The sequence below is a fragment of the Arachis stenosperma genome, chromosome 6, assembly GCF_014773155.1.
Source record: "Arachis stenosperma cultivar V10309 chromosome 6, arast.V10309.gnm1.PFL2, whole genome shotgun sequence".
Lineage (NCBI taxonomy): Eukaryota > Viridiplantae > Streptophyta > Magnoliopsida > Fabales > Fabaceae > Arachis > Arachis stenosperma.
Genome location: NC_080382.1, coordinates 64,127,198 through 64,151,985, shown reverse-complemented (window position 1 = coordinate 64,151,985; position 24,788 = coordinate 64,127,198).

The following is a 24,788-nucleotide window of genomic DNA, read 5'->3' as shown; positions in this document are numbered from 1 at the left end:
TTACCCCTTCTCTTTACTTTCTGCCATTTATTTCCATGCTCATTTTCCCAAATTCCCCTTTAAGATTCTGCACTTTATTTTTTGCTATTTACTTTCCTGCCATTTAATTTTCTGCAACTCTCAAACTATACTCTGTTTAGCTCAACTAGCATACTCTTCCAACTAAAGTTGCTTGACCAATCAATCCCTGTGGGATGCGACCTCACTCTATTGTGAGTTTTTACTTGACGACAATTCGGTATACTTGCCGAAGGGAAATTTGTTGAGAGACAAGTTTTCATGCATCAGATTGCAATACAACTAAGAGTAAAACTAAGTGTCTAACACATGTATGAATGTTTTAATTGTCATGGAAAGCTCTTGGATCCTTAAGGGTTCACTCAGGTATAGGCCTTAGGGGTCCTTTCTATTGATTGTCACCTTGAAGTAGTAAATGTTGTTTTGCTTTCTTGACCACGACTCTAAGTGTTTTGTCTCAAGACAACCTTTTAATTAGGCTTTCAATTAGCACTCCCAAACCAGTTGGTTTTAGGTTACTAGGTGTTGAGACACCCCTAAGAATTTACTTGCCCAGGTCTCTTCTTGACACATCTTCACCACAGGCATTTACTAGGATTATTACTTCTTTTTGAGCTTTTTCATGTTTCTTTTTCTTTTCTATCCCAGTAGTTGATGCTCAGAGCCTTGGGTCTTTGTTGCTTACTACCTCTTGGTTCTATGGATATTCAAGGAACACCCATTAGCCTTCCCTTTGTTATACTTTCTAGGACTAGTTCTCTCCATGACTCAATTTCTTTTTAGTTCATCCAAGGTTCTACACTTAGCTTTTTGTTTCATAGTTTGTTTGATGATCCCTCTTGGCCTTGGTCTCTCTTATTATTTTTGTACAACTCACAGTAACTCTTATGGAGACAAGTTCTACTTTTATTTAATTGAAGTGAAGACTTGAATTACATTATATTTTCTTTCTTGTAAAAAAACTCATAAAGACTTCAAACAGAAATTAAAAACTAAGCATGAAGCATAAACTATCCTAGCACGATTGTTCAAAGAGTAAATAAAGCAAAAGTTAAACAGAATGCAGAATTTGGAAAGTGTCAACCATGGGACTCAACAACCTTGAGCAACTTCATCTTCAGTTCATTGGCCCCTTCCCTTTGTCCTTCTTCTTGGGAGGGGGTGAGCCGCCTTCATCTGGCTTGGAGGAACCTTCTTGAGCCTTGGCATCCTTGGGCTTCTAAAATTCTAGCCTCCTCATGTAATTCTTCTCATCTTCCTTATGTTTGGCTAAGATTTCCTCTTGTCTTTCACTTAGCTCTTCCATCCCTTGTATGAAAGTTGAGTATCCTGGGTTTAGAGCGGCAACAGCGTTACACAAGTGATTCAGCTTCACTTGTGTGTTGATATCATACTGCCTCCTAGATAATGTCCTGGCATCATAGAGATGCCTGAATTTAGCCAAGTTCCTCTGTTGCCACTTGCCTTGCTCTCCTATTTTATCTAGTGCGCTTCGCACTTCTCCCCAATCAAATTGTTCTTGCTACTCCTTCCTCATTTGTTCCCAATTCTCTTGGAGTTGTTGAATGTTTTGGTTGACTTGGCTCTAATGTTGTTGCTGAGCCTCCTTGAATTGGTTGACATCCTCCCTCAAGTGGTGTAGATCTCCCCTTATTTGGTGTACATCTCTTTGCATTTGCTTCCAATTGAAACCTTCTGAAAATTGTTGATATTGGTAATGTGGTGGTGGTTGAGGTTGCTCTTCTGCCTCTCCCTCTGCTTGTTGTTGTTGTGGTTCATGAGCATGGACTCTTCTTTCTCTAGCCCTGTTGAGTGGGTGGACAGCTACCACTTTTGCCATCTTTTTGGCAGTGATGAACTTGTCTTGCTTCACAAGTACTTCATCAATAATCTTTTCAACTCTAGCCTCATCACACAGCCTTTATATGATGCTGGGAAATGCCAACCTTGTGTTGTCATTGGTGCTTTTCAGCACTTTGTTGATGTTGTTGGCAATCATCTCCCCCACATTGATATTCTCTCCTTTCATGATGTTGTAGATGAGCACAACTCTCTCCTTGGTCACCTCTGAAGTGTTGGATGTAGGGATTAGGGATCTCCTCACAAACTCTAGCCACCCTCTAGCTTGGGGGCTCAAATCTCTTCTCCTCAATTGGTTAGTATCCCATCCTTGTCATTGATCTACTGTACATTCATCACACATATTTCGCTCAAAATCTCCTTAAACCCAGGGTCTTGTTGCTTTATTCTCTCTTCATAGCTCCGAGTGGAGCTTGTCCTCTTCACCATTAGCATTCTTTCTATGCTAGAGGGGCTGTAGTCAATGGATTTCCGCCTAACATAGCTAATGTAGCCATATTGTTGCCCTGGTTGAGGTACCGCGTTGGCATAAAACACCCTCACCAAGCTTTCAACCACTTTTCTTGGTGGGTTACATAGGAGTGACCAACCCCTCTGCTCAATCTCAATGTTGATCTCGATGTGTTCATTCCTCTCAAGTTGAAATCCAAGTTAAAACACTCTCTTTGCATTCCCTCTCACTCACCCAACCATAAAACTGATTTTGGTTGAATGCGGAGAGGAACTTGTAGGTGTTGAAAGATCTTGAGGATCCAGAGGTTGGTTTCCTGGTTCTTCTTTTCTTTGAGGCTGAGCTTTTTGGTGGTGCCATTAGGTTGGGAGAGTGTGAAAAAAAATAGGGGGTTCAAAAGGAAGAGAAGGCAAAACAAGGTTTTGCTCCAACACCAAACATAGGACTTGATTGTCCCAATCAAGAAAAAAAATAGGGGATAGTAGAAGATGAGAGGATATGCGAAGGTGAGTGTTGTAGGGGTTGTTGAACTGGGAGAGGAGATGGAGAGTGGGGCTTTTATAGTAGGTGAGTGGTTGTTGTTCGAATGTGGGAAATAAAAGGGATTAAATGTTTTCCCACTTTGGGAAGTGGCGCCTAGCGTGGGAAGAGGCGCCAACTCTTTTCCTCATAGTGTCTTCTACGTGTGTTGAGTTCCAAAGTGCAAGTACACTTTGACTTCCTTGTTTTGTGAGTTGTTCACCATGTGAGCCCCATCTTCTCTCCTGAAATTGAAACTGATCCCATTAGTAATGATAAAATAACCCCTTTACATTCATTCTCATCAAGAATAAATTGGGTTGCAACTGATGGGTGTCCCTTGGGACACCAAACTTAATTCCTTGGCATCTTAATATATTGGTTTCATCATTGTGAATTTAATGTGTTCATAAGAATGGAGCAATATAAATCCTTTCATTTTCTTTTGATTCCAACTCCATTGAACTTATTAACTCACGTTCATTTCTTATCCAAAGTATTAAGTGCTTTCAACTTGGGTGAATTGGGCTGCTATGCGATTATTGGTGGTGGCCACACCAAACTTAATCTCTGGGCTTACTCTTCAGAATCAAATTATTAATTGTTTGTAAGCCTAGATTAAGTGGATAAAAGGCCACACCAAACTTAGCACTTTAGCTAGTTCTCAGCCCATTCGCTCATCATTAGTCATGCATTCATCCAGTTGCAAATTCCCAATAGAAGGAAATAAAAGAGTGTAGAAATGATCTTACTATCAAAGCAAATATCAAACTTCCTAATCTTACTATTATAAACTAGTCCTAATTACTAAAAAAAATGAAACTATCATAGAATTTAAACTACTTCTAAGGAAGCAATTAAATCAAAAGGATAAAGTGTTGGGGTGCCTCCCAACTAGCACTTCTTTATTGTCATTAGCTTGACATTCCTTCATCTTTAGCTGAGCTTGTAGCTCACTCTCTGCTCCTCCAATGAGCCTCCCAAGTAGTGTTTGAGTCTATGGCCATTGACAGAGAAAGTTCTCTGAGTCTTGTCTTCCATGAGCTCCACATGACCATAGGGAAACACCTTGAGTATGGTGAAAGGTCCTGACCATCGAGACTTAAGTTTTCCAAGGAAGAACTTGAGTATTGAGTTGTAGAGTAACACCTTTTGTCCTTCAGTGAACTCTCTTCTTGCTATCTTTTGGTCATGCCACCTTTTTGTATTCTCTTTGTAGATTTTTGCATTCTCATATGCTTGATTTCTAAACTCTTCCAGTTCATTGAGTTGCATTAATCTCTTTTCTTCAGCACCATTTTCATTAAAATTGAGTAGTTTTAGATCCCAGAAAGCTCTGTGCTCTAGTTCAACTGGTAAGTGGAAAGCCTTGCCAAATACTAGTTGGTATGGTGACATCCCAATGGGGGTCTTGAAGGCTGTCCTGTAGGCCCATAGAGCATTATCTAGCTTCCTAGACCAGTCCTTTTGTGAGCTTCCAACAGTTTTTTCAAGTATTCGTTTCAGCTCTCTATTGGAGATCTCGGCTTGCCCGTTAGTCTGTGGGTGGTATGGAGTTGCCACTTTGTGTTTTACTCCATATCTGAGAAGGAGTGCTTCCAATTGTTTGTTGCAGAAGTGTGACCCCCCATCACTAATGAGAACTCTGGGAATTCTAAATCTGCTGAAGATGTTCCTTCTCAAGAAGCTTATCACAACCTTGTTGTCATTTGTTGCAGTAGCTATGGCCTCTACCCATCTTGAAACATAATCAACAGCCACTAATATGTAGCTATTTGAGTAGGAGGTTGGGAAGGGTCCCATGTAATCTATTCCCCATACATCAAATAGTTCCAGCTCAAGTATGTATTGTTGTGGCATCTCATTCCTCTTGGTTAGATTACCAGCCCTTTGACATTCATCACACCTTGACACCATTTCCTTGGCATCCTTAAACACTGTTGGCCAGTAAAATCCGGATTGGAGCACCTCTGCTGCTGTCCGTTCTCCACTGAAGTGACCTCCATATGCTGATCCATGGCATTGCCATAACATTTCTTGCCCTTCTTCATGAGATATACACCTTCTTAGGACACCATCAGTACACTTTTTGAACAAATAGGGGTCATCCCAGATGTAGTATTTGGCATCCTTGATTAGCTTCCTCCTCATGTGCTTATTGATGTTTGTTGGTAGCTCCCCAATAGCCTTGAAGTTAGCTATGTCTGCGAACCAAGGGCTACTTGAATCATCATCAATTGTTCATCAGGAAAGCTTTCATTTACTGCAACTTGCTGCATTTCTTCTTCTTGTGGGATCCTTGAGAGGTGGTCGGCTACCTTGTTCTCTACTCCGCTTCTATCTTTAATCTCAATATCAAATTCTTGGAGCAGCAAGATCCACCTTATGAGTCTAGGCTTAGATTCTTGTTTGGTAAGCAAGTACTTGAGTGCTGCATGATTAGTGAACACAATTACTTTTGAGCCAATAAGATATGATCTAAACTTATTAAAAGCAAAGACTATGGCTAAAAGTTCTTTCTCTGTGGTGGTATAGTTCCTTTGATTCTCATTAAGGACCTTGCTAGCATAGTAGATTACATGTACTAGCTTGTCTTTCCTCTGTCATAGGACAGCATCAACAGCAAAATCAGATGCATCACACATTCGTTCAAAGGGAAGACCCCAACTTGGTGATGCTATGATAGGTGCAGAGGAGAGTCTCTTTTTAAGTTCATCAAAAGCTACCATGCATTCTCTATCAAAAACAAATGGAGTATTTGAGACAAGTAGGTTGCTAAGGGGTTTTGCAATCTTTGAAAAGTCTTTAATAAACCTCCTATAGAACCCAGCATGTCCCAAAAAGCTTCTGATTGCTTTGACATTGCAAGGTAGAGGTAATCTTTCAATCACTTCCACTTTTGCTCTGTCTACTTCTATTCCATCTTTTGAAATCTTGTGACCAAGAACCACCCCCTTCAGTCACCATAAAATGGCACTTCTCCCAGTTCAAAACAAGGTTGGTTTCTTGACACCTCTTTAGCACAAGAGAAAGGTGGTATAGACAATTAGAATATGAGTCCCCAAACACAGAGAAGTCATCCATGAATACTTCTATAAACTTTTCAATCATATCCAAAAAAATGGAAAGCATGCACCTTTGGAATGTTGCAGGTGCATTGCACAATCCAAAGGGCATTCTCCTATAAGCAAATACACCATATGGACAAGTAAATAAAGTTTTTTCCTGATCCTTGGGATCTACAATAATTTGGTTGTAGCCCGAGTATCCATTTAGGAAACAATAATACTCATGTCCTGCTAGTCTTTCAAGCATCTGGTCCATGAATGGTAGGGGAAAGTGATCCTTCCGGGTGGCTTCATTAAGCTTCCGGTAGTCAATGCACATACGCCATCCGGTTACCGTTCTTGTGGGTATCAATTCATTCTTCTCATTTGCCACAACAGTGATCCCCTCTTTCTTAGGAACTACTTGCACCGGGCTTACCCAAGGGCTGTCCGAGATGGGGTAGATCACCCCTGCTTGCCACAATTTCAAAACTTCTTTCTGAACCACTTCATTCATAGTTGGGTTCAGCCTCCTTTGTTGCTGTCTTGAGGGTTTGGCATCCTCTTCAAGCAGGATTTTATGCATGCACATTGAAGGACTGATTCCCTTTAAATCTGAAAGTGTCTAGCCTATGGCATCCTTGTGTTGTCTCAGCACCTGGATAAGTTCCTCTTCTTGCTCCTTGCTTAGACTTGAATTTATGATAACTGGGTAAGTATTATTGGTACCCAGATATGCATACTTCAAGCTGGGTAGTAAGGCTTTCAGCTCTAGTTTTAGTGACTCTGCATCTTTATTGTCTGTGGTAATTGGCATGATTGAGCTCCTCATTGTTGCTTGTGGTAGTTTTCCATCTAGTGGTGCTTGCTCCAGCTCACTGTTTTCTTCACATTGTTCTTCTCCCATGACTTCTTGAACTATCTGTTCCATGGTATCTACCATCATGCATTCTCCTATGGGTTCCTTGGGGTAGCTCATTGCTTTAAAGACGTTGAAGACCATTTTCTCTTCATGCATTCTCAAGACTAGTTTCCCTTTTTGTACATCAATGATGGCTCCAGCAGTAGCTAGAAATGGTCTTCCTAGGATAATTGATGTGTTGGCTTCTTTTTCCATGTCCAGCACAACAAAATCGGCAGGGAAAATGAACTCTCCCACTTTCATTAGCAAATCTTCCACCACTCCATGTGGAAACTTAAATGTTCTGTCAGCCAATTGGAGTGCCATTTTTGTTGGCTTTGCTTCCTCAATCTTCATCCTTCTCATCATGGTTAGGGACATGAGATTTATGCTAGCTCCCAAATCACAAAAATCTTTCTTAATAGTGATGTCCCCTATGATGCATGGAATTTGAAAACTCCATGCGTCTTTCAGCTTTTGAGGCAACTTCCTCTGTATGATGGCGCTGCACTCCTCAGTCAACACTATGGTTTTTTTTGCTCCCCAATTCCTCTTTGTGGTTATAAGCTCCTTCAAAAACTTGGCATAGAGTGGCATTTGTTCTAATGCCTCAGCGAATGGTATGTTGATTTGGAGCTTCTTGAAGATCTCTAGGAACTTGGAGAACTGGCCATCTTTCTCATCTTTTCTCAATCTTTGAGGGTATGGTGCCTTTGGTACATAAGGCTTCAAAACTGGTTTTGGTGGAAGTGAAGCTGGGATCTCCCCTTCATCCTCTTTTCCATGTTTTGATGCAACCTCTTCATGATTATCTTTGCTTGGGGCTCCTTCCTCTACAACCTTCCCACTTCTTAGAGTTATGGCTTTGTATTCCCCTCTTGGGTTAGCCATGGTATCGCTGGGAAATGTGTGAGTAGAAAGTGGGATTTGTTTGGAAAGAATCCCCACTTGTGCTTCCAACTTTGAGATTACTGCACCTTGATTTTTCATATTTGACTTGTATTCCTCTTGATTAGCATCTATCCTTCTGTCAGTTTGTGCTTGTCTATCCATGAGGGAGGAGACTGCCCCTGAAATCTAGGATGAGAGTTGTGCTATTGCAGCCTCCATCCTCTCAAAGTTGCTCTTGATTTTGCATGATTGCGTGGTTGAGGATGGTGCGTCTTGATTGAGGTTGTTGTGTATGGGTTGGTTGTTATGGTATGAATTGTTTTGTGAGTTGTGGTAAGGTCTATGGTTCCCTATTTGATGGTTGGGGTTGTGGGTTTGTTGATTTGATGGATAAGGCTTGTTATGGTCCTGGTTGTGATTTTGTTAATTTCCCCACCCAAAGTTTGGGTGGTTCTTCCAACCTGGGTTGTATGTCTTAGAGTGTGGGTCATATGGTGTTCTGGATGAATTGTGCACATAATTAACTTGTTCCCAATCATCCTCAGATTCTGATGCATTTTCTTCTTGTTGAGGAGTTTGGTCTTGAATAATTGAGGCTTGGTTGGCCTCCATCCTCTTGGTTAGGGCTGCTATTTGTGCTGCAATTGCTTTGTTCTGAGCTAACAAAGCATCTACAAAATTGAGTTCTAGCACTCCCTTCTTCTGAGTCTTTTCTGAGGCAAAGAAATACTCATTTTCAACTACAGTTTCAATGATATCTATGGCCTCTTCAATGGTTTTCTTTTTGTTGAGTGAGCCTCCTGAAGAATGGTCCACTACTTTCTTTGCTTCATAGGATAGTCCCTCATAAAAGATGTGTAGTTGTACCCACTCATTGAACATTTTCGGTGGCCATCTTCTTGTTAGATCTTTGAATCTCTCCCAGGCTTCATAGAGTGTTTCTTCATCTTGTTGTCTGAAAGTTTGCACCTCAGCTCTCAGCCTATTGATTCTTTGTGGAGGGTAAAATCTTGCAAGAAATCTGTTCACAACCTCCTCCCATGTAGTTAGGCTGTCCTTGGGGAATGATTCTAACCACTTTGCTGCCTTATCTCTGAGTGAGAAAGGGAACAAGAGTAATTTGTAGATGTCGGGGTGTACCCCGTTGGACTTTAGAGTATCACATATCCTTAAGAACATGCTAAGATGTTGATTAGGATCTTCTTGTGCACTTCCTCCATATGAGCAATTATTCTGAACAAGTGTAATGAGCTGAGGCTTCAACTCAAAATTATTGGCATGAATTGTTGGCCTTAGGATGCTGCTGCCACAATTCCCTGGATTTGGGTTGATGTAAGTGCCTAAGACTCTCCTTTCTTGCCCATCATGATTGACTGGGCCTCCCCTGGCATGGTTATGAACTTCTTCCTCATGATGATTCTCCATATTCTCCTCCATGTATGTTTCAAAATACTCTTCCTCTTCCTCAGCACCAACGACTCTCTTCCCTCTTGCTTCCCTCCTTAATCTAAAGAAGGTTCTCTCTGGTTCAAAATCAAAGGAAGTTGAAGCTCCGCTTCTCCTACCTGTCACACAAACAATCAAGACAAAAAGTAAGAAAAAAAGTGGGTGAATGAATTACTTTGTTAGAGTGGTTGTTAGTGTGAGTGGTGCAACTATTCAAACAGTTAGAAAAGTGGGAATAGGGATAATCAAAGAAGACGGAAATAGAGCTCAAAATAAAAAAAGAAATAAAAAAATAGAAAAAAATAAAATGCTAAATAAAGGAAATTAAATTGCTTAATCTAGATCTCCAATCAATTCAATTACTGTCAAATTTAAGCCAATCCCCGATAACGGCGCCATAAAACTTGATGTTTCTTATTCACTACCCCCTTTTAAAATTTAGTAAACGAGTTCTTTTGGAAAGCGCACCAAAATTATTGCCAAGTAATAACCCACGGTGGAGTGGGATCGTATCCACAGAGATTGGCAAACCCAAGCAATTTTAATTGATTGATGAATTAGTCAAGGGGATCAATAATAGTGTGAAGTATAGAATTGTAAATGGTATAAATGTAAATGACTAGAATGTAAAGAAAAGCAGTAAAGTGCAGGAATGGAAATTATAAAATGTAAATTACTGAATCATAAATGACTTGAATGTAAATGGGAATAGGGGATTGCTGAATGTAAAAATTGAGCTATAAAGAAATGGATAGATAAGAATGGGGAATTTCATTGAGATTAGGAGATGTTGCCTCTTAGGATCAAATCTAGCTTAAATCTTCTTCAATCATGCAACTCACTGACCTCTTGGCAATCATGATTGATTGAGCCCCAATCCCTTGGTGACTCAATCCCTCAGATCTTGATCAATAACCAATTCCTTGGTCTAATTGCTCATGAAGAGAGATATGCTTGGTCCCTGATTATACCACACACCTTTGTAGATCCAGGTAGAAGGGGGATTATATGTCACGTATCCCATCACCAAAACCCATAATCTACTCAATTGTGAGAAGGGATTTCAAGCATGATTTCATGTTTCCTTTCCCAAGGTTCCTATGAAACCCAATTGCATTCAATCTCTTTTCCAAGATGATTGAATACTAAGTATTAAGAACGAAATTTCTCCTAGCAAATCAAGAGAAGATGAAGAGAAGAAGAATTTCACTATTATCAATCCATTAAGTACAACAGAGCTCCCTCTCTCAATGAGAGGGAAGTTAGCTACTCATAGCTTAGAAAGTACTCAAAAGTGGAATGTAAAAGTGGATCTAGAACTCACTGCTTAACCCCTTCTTCAGTACTCTTTTGGGGTATATATACTACTCCTAGTAAAATAAAAGAATTACAAAAGTGAAAAAGGAAAAATTACATTTTGGAGGGAAAGAAAGCACTCAATAAACGTGACCCCTTAGCTGGTGTGTGGCTGGCGCTTCTCAAGCGTGTCATGTGCCCTTCAAAATGGCTTGGCGTGCCACGCTCAATCCTTCAAGTGGCACGCTCGTCCCTCTTTCAACCTTGGCGTGCCACGCCTTCGAACTCAAGTGGCACGCCGAAGTAGAATTTTTGTGTTGGCGTGCCACACTTTCGAGCTTAAGTGGCATTCTCTTTGATTACTCCACTTTTCTTGCCTCTGGAAAATTGAACTAGCATGCCACGCCTAAAGGTTGATGTGCCACACCCTTGTTGTGTGCTTGGTTAAGCTCTCTGGAAAGTTGCATTAGCGTGGCATGCCCAGGGTCTGGCGTGCCACGCCCTTGTTAGGTGAATGGCCCCTCTTCCTGGCGTGCCACGTCACGAACTCGAGTGGCACATCCCAATGCTTCTCTGCCTCTGAATGACACTGGTGTGCCACGCCTGGTTGCTCAAGTGGCACGCCTAAGTGAAGAATAGTGATTGGCGTGCCACGCCTTCGAGCTCAAGTGGCACGCCCCATGTAATTGGCCTCTTCCATCCTTTCTGGAAAGTTATACCAGCGTGCCACGCCTGAAGGTTGGCGTGCCACGCCCATGATCTTGTCTCGTTCTAGTAAGTGGCGTGCCACGCCTTGGCCTTCAAGTAGCACACCAAAGTGACTTTTTGCGGCTGGCGTGCCACGCCTTTGATGCTAAGTGGCACGCCCAGTTCTTGCTTGTGTTGTCTTATGCATTGGCGTGCCATGCCCGGTTGCTCAAGTGGCACGCCTAAGTATTTGTGCACACTTCAAGTTTGGCGTGCCACGTCTGGGTCTTCAAGTGGCACGCCAAAGTGACTTTCTGGAGCTGGCGTGCCACGCCTTCGACACCAAGTGGCACGCCGTAGTGGAGGTTCTTCTTGAGGTAATGAGTTGGTGTGCCACACCTGGGTCTTCAAGTGGCTCGCCCATAGTAGTTGATGGATCCGGCGTGCCACACCCTTCTTGTGTCCTCCTTTTTGCTCTCTGGAATTTATTACTAGTGTGCCACGCCCAGTCCCTGGCGTGCCACGCCAACATGCATGCTTGGATCTGCCTTCTGGAATTTAGTACTGGCATGCCACGCTTAGTTCCTGGCGTGCCACGCCAGTGCATTTTTATGGCGTTTGCCCTCAAGTGGCACGCCAGTTTCACACGCCCAGCTTCTTGCTTGTCTTCTTCCCATTTTTGATACCTTTTTCACCTACAATTTAGCACAACTCATCTCAAAGTACTGTACCATAATATTCATCAAATAATGCATGAATTATATTGATCAAATGAGATTTGTGCTCTTTTATGGTTTTCTTTATGCAAGAAAGAAGGGTAGATGATGCAAGTCATCACTTGCCGGCAAAGGCATGAGTAGCATAAATCAAGCACCAATTATTAAAATGTATTATCACTCGTAACAAACTAACAATCATGTTTGTATTGACAATTATATTAAATTAATAAAATATGGAAAGGGTTTTGTGAAAAATAGTCATTAGAGTAAAAAGTTAGAACAATTGAAATTGCACAATGCCATACGGGCTTTTTTACAAACACTTACTATGCATGTTTAACATGATAGGGAAAGAATTAAATTGGAACATGCAAGCATCCCAAAATTAATTAATATTAATTATCAAATAACTCCATAATTATAATCACAAGCAATTATAGAAGAAATCACCCATTAAGATATCTAACACCAAGTAGAGTAATGCAAAAATAGATAAATAATAAGAGGAGGAAAAAGAATGTAGAAAGAAGAACTTTGAGAAGAAGGTGATAGTGGGAGGTTATGGAGAATGTGGGTTTGAGAAAATATGAGAGAAGAGGGAAGAAGATGAAAAGAGTAAAGAAAGAAGAAGAGAAATAAGAGTGGAGAAGAAAGAAGAAAAAAAATAGAAAGAATTAGGATTTGGGAGGGGGGAATGAAAACTGGGCGGCGCAAGGAGTGAGTAAGGCGCCACAACCGACGCGGACGTGCACTGCGTGCATTTAAGCGGATTGTGCAGAAGGGAAGGGACGCTGACACACCTAGTGCGCCTCCGCATCACGAAGGCAGTACCTCTAGTGCGAGGGTAGCCTTGCGCACGCATAACCCACTGTAACCTTCGTGGTATTTTAAAAATTTCCATCGACGTGCGCACGGCATGTGCGTGCACGCGCGAATACCAGGTGGGAAAAACACGCATAGCTCCTTCTATAGCAAGCTGTGTGTTGGTGGATCACCGTTGTCAATAGCTACCATCCGTCCTCTCAGTAAAAAATGGTCCGTCTACAGTTGTCACCGCAAGGCTAATCATCTGTCAGTTCTCACTTGTGTCGGAATAAGATCCATTGATCCTTTTGTGCACTGTCACTGAGCCCAACAGTTGCGAGTTTGAAGTTCGTCACAGTCATTCCTTCCCAGATCCTACTCGGAATACCACAGACAAGGTTTAGACTTTCCGGAACTCACGAATGTTGCCAATTGTTTCTAGCCTATACTACAAGGGTTATGATCTCACGGATTCGAATGCTCTGTTGTCAGGAGAGGAGAAGCAGTCAAACTCGTGGATCAGGAGCCCAAGAGATACCCACTCAAGCTATCGCCCAATGACTACATTGAGATCAGATAGAACGGAAGTGGTTGTCAGAAACTCATTCATGGATTTGAGAATGATGATGAGTGTCACAAATCATCACATTCATCACATTAAAGTATGAGTGAATATCTTAGAATAGAAGCAAACGTAATTGGATGAAAAATAGTAGTAATTGCATTAATCCATTGAACCACAGTAGAGCTCCTCACCCCCACCCATGGGGTTTAGAGACTCATGCCATTAAAGATACAATAGGAAATGTAAAAATGTCATAAGTTACCAAATGAAAGTCTAAAAGTAGTTTTTATACTAAACTCGTAACCTAGGTTTACAGAAAATGAGTAACTAAGTGCAGATAGTGCAGAAATCCACTTCTGGGGCCCACTTGGTGTGTGTTTGGACTGAGCTTTGAAGCTTTCACGTGTATAGGCCATCCCTGGAGTTAAACACCAGCTTTGGTGATAGTTTGGGCGTTTAACTCCGGCTTTGGTGCCAGTTCTAGCGTTTTACTCCAGAAAAAGGTCTCTGGTGGGCGTTTGAACACCAGTTTGGCCATCAAATCTCGGAAAACTATTGACTATTATAAATTGCTAGAAAGCCCAAGATGTCTACTTTCCAACGCAATTGAGAGCGCAGCAATGGGGCTCTTGTAACTCTGGAAAATCCCCTTCGAGTCCAGGAAGGTCAGAATCCAACAGCATTTCTCAGCCTTTGAATCAGATTTTTGCTCAGGTCCCTCAATTTCAGTCAGAAAATACCTGAAATCATAGAAAAACACACAAACTCATAGTAAAGTCCAGAAATATAAATTTTGCATAAAATCTAATAAAAATATACCAAGAAGTTACTAAAACATACTAGAAACTACAAAAAATGCCAAAAAGTGTATAAATTATCCGCTCATCACAACACGAAACTTAAATTGTTGCTTATCCTTAAGCAACTGTAAACAAAATAAGATAAAAAGAAGAGAATATACAATAAATCCCAAAATATCAATGAAGCTTAGTTCTAATTAGATGAGCGGGACTTGTAGCTTTTTTTTTTGCTTCTGAATAGTTTTGGCATCTCACTTTATCCTTTGAAATTCAGAAGGATTGGCATCTATAGGAACTCAGAATTAAGATAGTGTTATTGATTCTCCTAGTTCAGTATGTTGATTCTTGAACACAGCTACTTATGAGTCTTGGCCGTGACCCTAAGCACCTTATTTTCCAGTATTACCACCGGATACATAAATGCCATAGACACATAACTGGGTGAACCTTTTCAGATTGTGACTTAGCTTTGCTAGAGTCCCCAGTTAGAGGTGTCCAGAGTTCTTAAGCACACTCTTTTGCTTTGGATCACGACTTTAACCACTCAGTCCCAAGCTTTTCACTTAGACCTTCATGACACAAGCACATGGTCAAGGACAGCTTGATTTAGCCGCTTAGGCCAGGATTTTATTCCTTTGGGCCCTCCTATCCATTAATGCTCAAAGCCTTGGATCCTCTTTACCCTTGCCTTTTGGTTTAAAGGGCTATTGGCTTTTTCTGCTTGCTTTTTCTTTTTCTTTCTTCTTTTTTTCTTTATTTTCTTTGCCATTTTTTGCAAGCTTTTTATTTTTCACTGCTTTTTCTTGCTTCAAAAATCAATTTTATGATTTTTCAGATTATCAATAACATTTCTTTTTTTATTATTCTTTCAAGAGCCAACACTTTTAACATTCATAAACTTCACTATAAAAAATATGCACTGTTCAAGCATTCATTCAGAAAACAAAAAGTATTGCCACCACATCAAAATAATTAAACTAAGTTCAAGATAGAATTCAAAATTCATGTACTTCTTGTTCTTTTGCAATTAAAATCATTTTTCATTTAAGAAAGGTGAAGGATTCATGGGACATTCATAGCTTTAAGGCATAGACACTAGACACTAATGATCATGTAATAAAGACATAAACATAGACAAAACATAAAGCATAAGAAACGAAAAATAGAAAAACAAATAACAAAGAAATTAAAGAATGGGTCCACCTTTGTGATGGCGGATGGCGGCTAGTTCTTCCTCTTGAAGATCCTATGGAGTGCTTAAGCTCCTTAATATCTCTTCCTTGCCTTTGTTGCTCTTCTCTCATGGCTCTTTGGTGCTCCATGTTGGAACTCAAATCTCTTAAAGAGGTGTTGAGTTACTCCCAATAGTTGTGTGGAGAAAAATGCATCTCTTGAGGCATCTCAGGGATTTCTTGATGAGGGACTTCCTCATGCTCTTGTTGAGGTCTATAAGTGGGCTCTCTTGTTTGCTCCATCCTCTTTTTAGTGATGGGTTCTTGAGATGAATCTCTCCATCTCCCATGACTCGGATGTGGAAGCCACTGCCTTCCCTTTCCTCTTTGTAGAGGTTTCTTTGGCCTTAGGTGCCATTAATGGTTATGGAAAAATAAAAAGCAACACTTTTTCCACACCAAACTTAAAAGGTTTTCTCGTCCTCAAGCAAAAGAAGAAAGAAAGAAGGAGAAGAAGAAGAAATAGAGGAGATGGATGTGTGTGAGAATTTGGCCACGAAGGTTAAGTGTTGGAGATGTATGAAATGGAAGGTGGTATGGAGGGTTATTTATAGGGTAAGGGAGAGAAGGTAACCGTGTGGAGAATGGGTGGGTTCGGGAGGGAAATGGTTTGAATGTGAATGGTGAGGTAGGTGGGTGTTGGGGAATAGTGTTATGGAAAGGTGTGGAGAAGAGGGAGAGTGAGGTGGGGTAGGTGGGGATCTTGTGGGGTCTACAGATCCTGAGGTGTCAAGGAATTCTCATCCCTGTACCTTCCTGGCGTTTAAACGCCCATTGTGTGCCAAATATGGCGTTAAATGCCAGTTCTGCTACCTTTCCTGGCGTTAAATGCCAGGCTGGTGCCCCTTTCTGGCGTTTAACGCTAGCCAGACACCAGACAGCCCTTTCTGGCGCTAAACACCACTCTGGCTGCCAATTCTGGCGTTTAACGCCTAGAATGCTGCCAGACTAGGCGTTAAACACCCATTCTACTATCCTTACTGGCGTTTAAATGCCAGTAAGCCTGTTCTCCAGGGTGTGCTATTTTTGATGCTGTTTTTGATTCCACTTTAATTTTGCAGCTGTTTTTATGACTCCACATGATCATCAACCTACGAAAAACATAAAATAACAATGGAAAATGAAATGAAAAAGTAATTAACATAGATAAATATGATTGGGTTACCTCCCAAAAAGTGCTTCTTTATTGTCAATAGCTTGACATTACTGAGCTTTATAGTTTGCAATGTCTGCAAACCACGAAGCTTCCTGAATGGCAAACAATTGCTCATCCGAAAAGGTTTCAGATATCTCAGTAGGAGGGAGGGACACTCCTGCTACTGGTTCTATCCGGGACAAGTGATCAGCTACTTGGTTCTTTGTCCCTTTTCTGTCTTTTATTTCTATATCAAACTCTTGCAGAAGCAACACCCATCTTTTGAGTCTGGGTTTTGAATCCTGCTTTGAGAGGAGATATTTTAGAGCAGCATGGTCAGTGTACACAATCACTCTTGATCCTACTAAATAGGATCTGAACTTGTCAATGGCATAAACCACTGCAAGCAACTCCTTTTTTGTGGTTGTGTAATTCTTCTTTGCGTCATTTAAAACACGGCTAGCATAACAAATGACATGCAGAAGCTTTTCATGCCTCTGTCGCAATACTGCATCAATGGCATGGTCATTGGCATCAAACATTAGTTCGAATGATAACATCCAGTGTGGTGCAAAAATGACTGGTGCTGTGACCAGCTTAGCTTTCAGAGTCTCAAACACCTGCATAAATTATGTGTTAAAGACAAATGGTGTGTCAGCAACTAGCAAATTGCTTAGAGGTTTTGCAATTTTTGAAAATTTTTTTATAAACCTCCTATAGAATCTTGCGTGCCCCATAAAGCTTCTGATTGCCTTAACATTGGCAAGTGGTGGTAATTTTTCAATTTCCTCTACCTTAGCTTGATCCACCTCTATTCCCTTGTTCGAAATTTTGTGCCCAAGGACAATTCCTTCAGTCACTATGAAGTGACATTTCTCACAGTTTAAAACTAAGTTAGTCTCTTGGCACCTTTTTAGAACAAGTGCTAGATGGTCAAGACAGGAGCTAAATGAGTCTCCAAACATTGAGAAGTCATTTATGAAGACTTCCAGAAATTTCTCTACCATATCAAAAAAGATGGAGAGCATGCACCTCTGAAAGGTTGCAAGTGCATTGCACAGACCAAATGGCATCCTTATGTAGGTGAATACTCCAGATGGACATATGAATGCTGTTTTCTCATGATCCTGAGGATCTACTGCAATTTGGTTGTAACCTGAATAGCCATCCAAAAAGTAGTAGTATTCATGACCTGCTAGTCTCTCTAGCATCTGGTCTATGAATGGTAAAGGAAAATGATCCTTTCTGGTGGCTGTATTGAGCCTTTTGTAGTCAGTACACATACGCCACCTTGTAACTGTTCTTGTAGGAACCAGTTCATTCTTTTTATTATGAACCACTGTCATTCCTCCCTTCTTGGGGACAACTTGGACAGGGCTCACCTAGGGCCTATCAGAAATAGGATAAATAATCCCAGCCTTTAGTAACTTAGTGACCTTTTTCTGCACCACCTCCTTCATGGTTGGATTTAGCCGCCTCTGTGGTTGAACCACTAGCTTAGTATTATCCTCCAATAGGATCTTGTGCATGCATGTGGCTGGGCTAATGCCCTTAAGATCACTTATGGACCACCCAAGAGCTGTCTTGTGTGTCCTTAGCACTCGAATTAGTGCTTTCTCTTCCTGTGGCTATAAAGCAGAGCTTATGATCACGGGAAAAGTGTCATCCTCTCCTAGAAATGCATATTTCAGGGATGGTGGTAGTGGTTTAAGCTTGGGTTTAGGAGGCTTCTCCTCTTCCTGAGGAGTTTTCACAGGTTCTTTTGTTTTCTATGGTTCCTCCAGATCAGGCTGAACATCTTTAAAAATGTCCTCTAGCTCTGATTCGAGACTCTCAGTCATATTGACCTCTTCCACTAGAGAGTCAATAATATCAACGCTCATGCAGTCATTTGGGGTGTCAGGATACTGCATAGCTTTGACAACATTCAACTTAAACTCATCCTCATTGACTCTCAGGGTCACCTTCCCTTTTTGGACATCAATGAGGGTTTGTCCAGTTGCTAGGAAAGGTCTTCCTAGAATGAGAGTTGCACTCTTGTTCTTCTCCATTTCCAACACCACAAAGTTAGTGGGAAAGGCAAATGGCCCAACCTTGAAAATCATGTCCTCAATTAAGCCTGATGGAATTTTAGTGGAGCCATCCGTAAGTTGGAGGCATATCCAGGTTGGTTTGACTTCTTCACTCAAACCAAGCTTTCTGATAGTGGATGCATGTATCAGGTTGATACTTGCCCCAAGATCACATAGAGCTGTCTTGGTACAAGCATCCTCTAATGTGCATGGTATCATAAAGCTTCTGGAATCTTTAAGCTTCTCTGGTAAGCTTTTTAGAATGACTGCACTGCATTCTTCAGTTAGGAAAACTTTTTCAGTTTCTCTCCAATCCTTCTTATAACTTAAGATGTCTTTCATGAACTTAGCATAAGAGGGTATTTGCTCAAGTGCCTCTGCAAATGGGATATTTATTTCAAGAGTCCGTAGATAATCTGCAAAGCGGGCAAATTGTTTATCCTATTCCGCTTGACGGAGTTTTTACGTATAAGACATCTTGGCTTTATATTCTTCAACCTTAGTTGCTGCAAGTTTATTCCCTACAGAGGTGGTTGGAGAAGCCTGCTTAAGGGGATTGTTATCAGCACTTACAGGTGTCTGACCCTTCATTGGCATTTGAACGCCAGGATTGGGGGCTGGATGGGCGTTTAACGCCAATTTTCCACCCTTTTCTGTCGTTTGGACGCCAGAATTGGGTATCCACTGGGCGTTTAACGCCAATTTTGCACCCTTTTTTGGCATTTGAATGCCAGAATCGTTCCTCTCTAGGCTCTTACGGTCCTCAAAGGGATTTTGAGCAGTGGCTTGGTCATCCTCTGTCAGTTGTCCCTTTCTTGGCTTCCTACTGCTTTGAGTTGAGGTATTCAATGTCTTTCCACTCCTCAAATGAACAGTGGTACACGAAATTGTGATCTCTACTTTTCACAACTCAAAAAATCCCCGGTAATAGCTCCAAAAAAACTTGGTGCTCAATACCATGGTCTAAACATAATTTCACAACTTCGCACAACTAACCAGCAAGTGCACTGGGTCGTCCAAGTAATAAACCTTACGCGAGTAAGGGTCGATCCCACGGAGATTGTTGGTATGAAGCAAGCTGTGGTCACCTTGTAAATCTCAGTCAGGTAGATTCAAATGGTTATGAATGATTTATGAATAAAGCATAAAATAAAGATAGAGATACTTATGTAATTCATTGGTCAGAATTTCAGATAAGCGTATGGAGATACTTTGTCCCTTCCGTCTCTCTGCTTTCCTACTGTCTTCATCCAATCCTTCTTACTCCTTTCCATGGCAAGCTGTATGTTGGGCATCACCGTTGTCAGTGGCTACAGTCCCATCCTCTCAGTGAAAATGTTCAACCCGCTCTGTCACAGCACGGCTAATCATCTGTCGGTTCTCAATCAGGTTGGAATAGAATCCATTGATTCTTTTGCGTCTGTCACTAATGCCCAGCCTTCAGGAGTTTGAAGCTCGTCACAGTCATTCAATCCTTGAATCCTACTCAGAATACCACAGACAAGGTTTAGACCTTCCGGATTCTCTGAATGCCGCCATCAATTCTAGCTTATACCACGAAGATTCCGATTAAGGGATCCAAGAGATAAACATTCAAGCCTTGTTCGCTTGTTGAACAGAAGTGGTTGTCAGGCACTCATTCATAAGTGAGAATGATGATGACCGTCACATAATCATCACATTCATCATGTTCTTGGGTGCAAATGAATATCTTAGAACAAGAATAGGCTGAATTGAATAGAAGAACAATAGTAACTGCATTAAGTGATAGTAGTGATCATTGGCTTCGGCCCCAAAGAGGGAACTAGAAGAACCAAGATGAAAATACAATAGCAAAAGGTCTTATTTATAAAGAACTAGTAGCCTAAGGTTTACAAAGATGAGTAAATTACATAAAAATCCACTTCCGGGCCCACTTGGTGTGTGCTTGGGCTGAGCATTGAAGCTTTCATGTGTAGAGACTTTTCTTGGAGTTAAACGCCAGCTTTTGTGGCAGTTTGGGCGTTTAACTCCCATTCTTGTGCCAGTTCCGGCGTTTAACGCCGGGCAGTTTTGAGCTGATTTGGAACGCCGGTTTGGGCCATCAAATGTCGGGCAAAGTATGGACTATTATACATTGCTGGAAAGCCCAGGATGTTTACTTTCCAACGTAGTTGAGAGCGCGCCAATTGGGCTTTTGTAGCTAGAGAAAATTTACTTTGAATGCAGGGAGGTCAGAATCCAACAACATCTGCAGTCCTTTTCAGCCTCTGAATCAGATTTTTGCTCAGGTCCCTCAATTTCAGCCAGAAAATACCTGAAATCATAGAAAAACACACAAACTCATAGAAAATTCCAGAAAAGTGAATTTTAACTAAAAACTAATAAAAATATAATAAAAACTAACTAAAACATACTAAAAACATACTAAAAACAATGCCAAAAAGCGTATAAATTATCCGCTCATCAAACAGCTTGACACTCTTCTGTTATTTGTTTAGATAATTGCTGTCTCATCTGATCCAATTGTGCTTCCATATTCTTTTAGCATTTTGAGTGTCTTGTAGCATCTCTTTAAATTCTGCTAACTGTTTTGCTAGAGAAAGTAATTGCTGATTGAGTTCAGCAACTTGTTCTGGGGGACTAGGTTCAGTGGATACTGCTTTAGCCTCTTCTTTCATGGAGGACTCACTACTTAAGTACAGATGCTAATTTCTAGCAACTGTATCAATGAGCTCTTGAGCCTCTTCAATTGTCTTTCTCATATGTATAGATCCACCAGCTGAGTGGTTTAGAGATATCTGGGCCTTTTATGTATGCCCATAGTAGAAAATGTCTAACTGCACCCATTATGAAAATATTTCAGAGGGGCATTTCCTTAGCATCCCTCTGTACCTCTCCCAGGTGTCATAAAGAGATTCACTATCCTCTTGTTTAAAGCCTTGGATGTCCAGCCTTAGCTGTGTCATCCTTTTTGGAGGGAAATATTGATTCAGGAATTTGTCTGACAACTGTTTCCATGTTCTTATGCTGGCCTTGGGTTGGATATTTAACCACCTCTTAGCTTGGTCTTTTACAGCAAATAGAAACAGCAATAATCTGTAGACATCCTGATCCACTTCCTTTTCATGTATCGTGTCAGTAATTTGTAAGAACTGTGCCAGAAACTCAGTAGGTTCCTCCTGTGGAAGACCGAAATAATGGCAATTTTACTGCACCATGATAATGAGCTGAGGATTTAATTCAAAATTACTGGCTCTGATGGAGGGTATACAGATATTACTTCCATATGAAGCAGTAATGGGGTTAGCATATAACCACAAAGTCCTTCTGGACTGTTCATTTCCACTTAGGTCCATCATGGAGAAAGGGAGATGATGTGAATTGCAAATAAACAATTTTTTCTCTTTTTTTTTTGAAAAACGAAATTAAAAGAAAAAAATAAAATAAATTAAATAAAAAAATTGCAACGGCGCCAAAAACTTACTGCACGAAATTGTGATCACACTTTTAACAACTCCGCACAACTAACCAGCAAGTGCACTGGGTCGTCCAAGTAATACCTTACGTGAGTAAGGGTCGATCCCACGGAGATTGCTGGCTTGAAGCAAGCTATGGTTATCATGTAAATCTTAGTTAGGAGATTAATGATAAAAATAATTTTGTTAATGAAGAATAAATAACATGAAGTAAAAAGTACTTATGATTCAGTAATGAGGGACAGGTTGAGGCTCCGGAGATGCTCTGTCATTTGAATCTCTGCATTCCTACTGTCTTCTTCTCCAAACACGCATGTCTCCTTCTATGGCAAGCTGTGTGTTGGTGGATCACCATTGTCAATGGCTACCATCCGTTCTCTCAGTGAAAATGGTCCGACTACAGTTCTTACCACAGGGCTAATCATCTGTCAGTTCTCACTTGTGTCAGAATAAGATCCATTGATCCTTTTACGCACTGTCACTGTGCCCAACAGTCGCAAGTTTGAAGCTCGTCACAGTCATCCCTTCCCAGATCCTACTCAAAATATCACAGACAAGGCTTAGACTTTTCGGATCTCAGGAATGCTGCCAATTGTTTCTAGCCTATACCACGAGGGTTATGATCTCATGGATTCAAATGCTCTATTGTCAGGAGAAGCAGTCAAACTCGTGGATCAGGAGTCCAAGTGATACGCACTCAAGTTGTCGCCCAATTACTACGTTGAGCTCAAATAGAACGGAAGTGGTTGTCAGGAACGCATTTATGGATTTGAGAATGATGATGAGTGTCACGAATAATCACATTCATCACATTGAAGTACGAGTGAATATCTTAGAATAGAAGCAAACGTAATTGGATGGAAAATAGTAGTAATTGCATTAATCCGTTGAACCACAGTAGAGCTCCTCACCCCCCACCTATGGGGTTTAGAGACTCATGCCATCAAAGATACAATATGAAATGTAAAAATTTCATAAGTTACCAAATGAAAGTCTAAAAGTAGTTTTTATTCTAAACTTGTAACCTAGGTTTACAGAAAATGAGTAACTCAATGCAGATAGTGTAGAAATCCACTTTCGGGGCCCACTTGGTGTGTGTTTGGGCTGAGCTTTGAAGCTTTCATGTGCATAGGCCATCCTTGGAGTTAAACACCAGCTTTGGTGCCAGTTTGGGCGTTTAACTCCAGCTTTGGTGTGAGTTCTGGCGTTTTACTCCAGAAAAGGGTCTCTGGTGGGCGTTTGAACACCAGTTTGGGCCATCAAATCTCGAGCAAAGTATGGACTATTATATATTTCTGGAAAGCCCAAGATGTCTACTTTCCAACGCATATGAGAGCGTGCCAATGGGACTTCTGTAGCTCCAGAAAATCTACTTCGAGTGCAAGAAGGTCAGAATCCTACAGCATCTGCAGTTCTTTCTCAGCCTTTGAATAAGATTTTTGTTCAGGTCCCTCAATTTCAGCCAGAAAATACCTGAAATCATAGAAAAACACACAAAGTCACAGTAAAGTTCAGAAATGTAAATTTTGCATAAAAACTAATAAAAATATACTAAAAGTGACTAAAACAAACTAGAAACTACATAAAAAAATTCCAAAAAGCGTATAAATTATCTGCTCATCAGCTGGCTCCAGTCTGGTCCTCCTACAATTGGAGCTTGAGCCAATGCGATCTTCAGCTTATCAAACTCTTCCATACAGTCCTCACTCAGCTCGAGCTCAACATCCTTCTGCAACAGTCTGGATAAGGGCAAAACTACCTTACTGAAGTCCTTGATGAATCTCCGGTAGAAACCTGCATGGCCAAGGAACGAACGGACTTCCCTCATAGAGGAGGGGTAAGGTAAACTAGAAATGACATCTACCTTTTTTGGATCTACAGAAATACCAGTACTAGAGACAACATGGCATAGAACAATACATTTTTTAACCATAAAATGACATTTTTCAAAATTCAATACAATGTTTGAACTAACACACCTGCCTAATACTCTAGCTAAACTATCCAAGCAAAGGCTAAAAGAATCACCATACACACAAAAGTCATCCATGAAAACTTCCATATAGTCCTCAAGGAGATCCGAGAAAATACTTATCATGCATCTTTGGAACATTGCCGGTGCATTACATAAGCCAAAAGGCATCCTCTTATACGCATACGTTCCAAAGGGACATGTAAAAGTAGTTTTCTCCTGATCTTCAGGAGCTATATAAATCTGAAAATAGCCAGTGTAACCATCTAGAAAATAATATTGTGATTTACCTGATAGGCGATCAAGCATCTGATCGATAAAGGGCAGGGGGTAGTGATCCTTACGAGTTGCCTGGTTGAGGCGCCTGTAGTCAATGCACACTCTCCAGGAATTCTACACTCTAGTTGCTATGAGCTTTCCTTGCTCATTCTTTACTGTAGTGACTCCAGACTTCTTGGGTACCACTTGTACTGGGCTGACCTATTCACTATCTGAAATGAGGTAGATGATGTCTGCCTTCAGTAGTCTAGTTACTTTCTTCTTGACAACCTCTAAGATGGTAGGATTCAATCTTCTTTGGGGTTGACAGACAGGCCTTGCTCCCTCTTCTAAAAATATTCTGTGCTCACAAACTTGAGGGCTGATGCCTACTATATCCACCAAGCTCCACCCAATGGCTCTCTTGTGTCTTCTTAGCACACTAAGTAGTTGCTCCTCTTGCTTGGAAGTGAGATCCCTTGCAATGATAACTGAGAGCTTCTAATTATCCTCAAGGAAAGTATACTTGAGGTGGGGTAGAAGGGACTTTAGCTCCAAGTTCTGCTCCAGACTGGGCACTGGATCTTCTAGAGCCAGTGATGATGGCAAGATGTCTTCATTGTGTTCAAATGGTTTCCCCACACTTGGACCTTGCTC